Below are 3387 nucleotides of genomic sequence, written 5' to 3'. Positions count from 1 at the left end.
GGCTTTCGAGCCTATACAGCTTGGAGTAAGACAACATGCATGAAGAGGATGATGTGGACAAAATACTCATTTGCCTAATAATTCTGCACTCCCTGTATATGTTTAATGCAAAAATATAATTATTGTTGTTATCCACGAATTTCCAAATGTATGGTTTTTCAAATAAGGTACAAAAATATAATAAAGCACATTATAATGTTTTAAGATGACAAATTATAATTATTTACTTTTTCTGCTTATTTTCTCATTTGAATGGTATGCTTTATTAATTTGTGATTAGTCAAGGAAGGGCAGTGTGCCGATGAAATACATATGAATTACTTATGAAAATGTGAATTATTTCAAACAAGTTTTTTATTTTTAACAGATTTTTAAAACAAGAAAAGGATCAAAACTGTGTTACTATCTTTTTTTTAAAGACAGGAGATTTAATAAATTTAATATGCAGTGTATATGGTAACCAGATATGAACATATTCAGATGAGAGAGCAAAGTTATTTACTACTGTTAGCAGCTTGGTAGTCAAGCTGCAGCCATATTGAGATGCAGTGCAAAGATACAAATATCTGTTATATAAAGGTAAATAAGAAGAATTTTACTCATTAAAATGTTTTGTACTGCCATTTTCATATTCATCAAGACATATATGAGCTGTTACATAATTCTGTAAAAATGTTTCAAAGGTTACCAAATATAAAGGTTCGGTTCAGCTGCTTAGCAGTAGGTTCAATATAATGAACTAAAATAGCTGGTGAAATGTTTGGCTAAGAAATGGATAGCTACAATTAAAAGGCTCCTTATACAACAGCTATACCAGCCAGATAATTTGATTATATAACAGTGTTCCAGGAGTGCTTGTATTGGGTATGACCTAATTTTGCCTTCCAAATGTGCAGGTATTAATCTGCCTAATGTGTTTTCCCCAGTTGGTTGAGGAATACTCATTGTATCAACTCCAGCATTTTGTGTCTTGATGCATGCTCAATCATCCAGGTAAGGAAATCTGAAAAAGTTGAATGTTTGGGATTTCGGAAAAGTGTGCATGACATCACATGAGAAATCTCAATAAAGTATTTCTTTACTAAAAGAGAAACAAAGAATGACGTTAGTGGTTCTTCATAACTTTGATGTTCTCCTAAGAACATGACGTGAGTCTGCGATACATGGTGATCGGTGGATGGTTCATCCAATCACCAGCCAGGTGTACTTCTTTTGAAATTTCTTGCCTTTTTCCAAACAGTTTCCAGGGCGATTTACACATGGTTCTTATGACAAACCATCTGGCATGGTAATAACCATCAGGTTATGACTAATGAGCTCTTTCACTTGGTCTCAGACTGTCATTAGTCCTTCATTGTTCATTACTGCTATGACTTTCCTGAGAGATGCAAACATGAAGACATGCTTGTGAAGAACAAATACACACAAGCTTGCACAAACAGTATCACCTTGTCTTGTCTCGTGTGCTATGTGAGCTGACTGGAGCCAAAACTACACTTACTGTATTGTCTATCTCACGTCACTTCTCATTACTGGCAATAGCAGTGCCTCTGGTTTCCTTTGTCTGTATCTATTTCTCTTCTTCCCCTAAACACTCAGCTTTACTTTGCTTCACTCCATCATTTGTTCTGCCCTTCTTTCCATTTCCCCTTCTTCTATTGAGAAACTTTGTCCTAACTCTTTGGGAGCTTTCATATTCTCCTCCAGTTAAGACCTAAAGCAGAAACCATGAGTCCTCACTAGCTCCTGTTCAAATGCCTTCTGTAAGCCAATGTAATATTTCATCATCTCAAGATCTCTTTCATTACAAGTATTCAAATGTTTTAGAGTGTTTAGAAACCTGCAGTCGAAATACAGTCTGATGGCAAGACCGATAATAAACTCCGATGTCACGTTTTCCCACCGTTACAATGCTTCAGCTTAAGCTAAAAGTCAATTGGGCTGCCATGAAATTCTGACTCTGTGTCGAGAGTAAGAGGATTTGATGGATGATTTCAGAATTTTCGAGCAACAGGTCAATAAAAATGTGATGCTCCTTTGCACCTCTCAGCATACTAAGCTCCAACTCAGCAGGAATGAAAGGCAGTTATCCCCTCAGCACCATTTCAGCAGTTCAGACTTACATCAGCTCTCAGCTGTTAAGAACAGAAGTGTGCTTGTCGGCAGAAAAGGCTGAGCTGCCGTTACGCAGGAGTTTGTCTCTGTGAAGTCTGTCTACCTGATGTGCTCTTATCTCTCCAGGCAGTCATTTGGTCCACAAAGCTGCTGTCAGTGCCCGGCTGCTGGCTGCTCTCCTTAATGAGGCCCGTTGATCCTCTTATACACAAACTTGACTACACATACGAGCAGCTGTTTTTCCTTCACTTCAGAGGATACTACAAAGGTTTACATACATACATACAGAGACTTTTAAAATTTGAGGTGCTCAAACACACACTTTCATTAGGAAATTTCATATTTAGGCTGTGGCCTGTACTACAAAGCAAGTTCAACATACTCAGGTAATCGTTTCCAGATCTGGCTTCTCTGAACCTAACATCAGCAATCGGACTGAGTGATCGCACAAAGGTGGTTATCAACTCAGTAAGTCAACAAAGACTTTCCCAATAGCCAGTTCACATGAAAGCGGCAGAGTCTGCGGCATAAAAACAATCCACAAGCACGTCTGCTAGCAGAAAAGTGGTATAATTTATATCAGATTAAACTATATTATTAGAAAAATATGAAACGATTTACACGTAACAAGGTTCAGTAATACAGGTTTTTCATTCCTGGCACCAGGGAGGAGACGGGTGAATGAAGCTACTGTAATGTTTTTTAAATGATGCATAAAAGTGAACTTTATGCACTTTGACTGGATATGCATTGTATTTATTTACATAGTGCTTTTCTAGTCTTAATGATCAGTCAAAGGACTTCAATGACTTGTGATATTTTAACTGCACATTCATGCACCACTGCAATCTAAACAGTGCAAAGTGCTACACTAAGCTGTGCAAGATAATAGAGTTGTCAGTTCTATGAGAGTTCGTGAGTACTCAGTCCAATTAACTTACATGTGTTCATGGTGTGTAAGACAGTTTCAGCCACTTTGTTTTAGGTCCAGTCCTGTTGGTTTTCTTCGGTCTGAGATTAAGAGAGACAATAATAAATAAAATAAGATATATAGTGTTTCAGACCAGTAAATAGGCATACTGGCAAATGTCATAAAAAGTCAACAAACACAAGGCTTTGGTTTAACTTTAAAAGTTTTTAAGTTGCTCAAACCCATAATGGAGAAAAAAAAGGAAGAAGTACAATTGTTGGGTTTCTCTAAAAACTACAGGAATGCTTTAACCAGAAACTAAGTAAGTGGTGGTTTTGTTAATACCTTATCTAGAACATCAC

This window comes from Pundamilia nyererei, unplaced genomic scaffold (genome assembly GCF_000239375.1).
Source record: "Pundamilia nyererei isolate P.nyererei 1_Seehausen unplaced genomic scaffold, PunNye1.0 scaffold00303, whole genome shotgun sequence".
In the NCBI taxonomy this organism is placed as follows: domain Eukaryota; kingdom Metazoa; phylum Chordata; class Actinopteri; order Cichliformes; family Cichlidae; genus Pundamilia; species Pundamilia nyererei.
The sequence above is the reverse complement of the archived record's forward strand: the minus strand, read 5'-3'. Positions refer to the sequence as shown.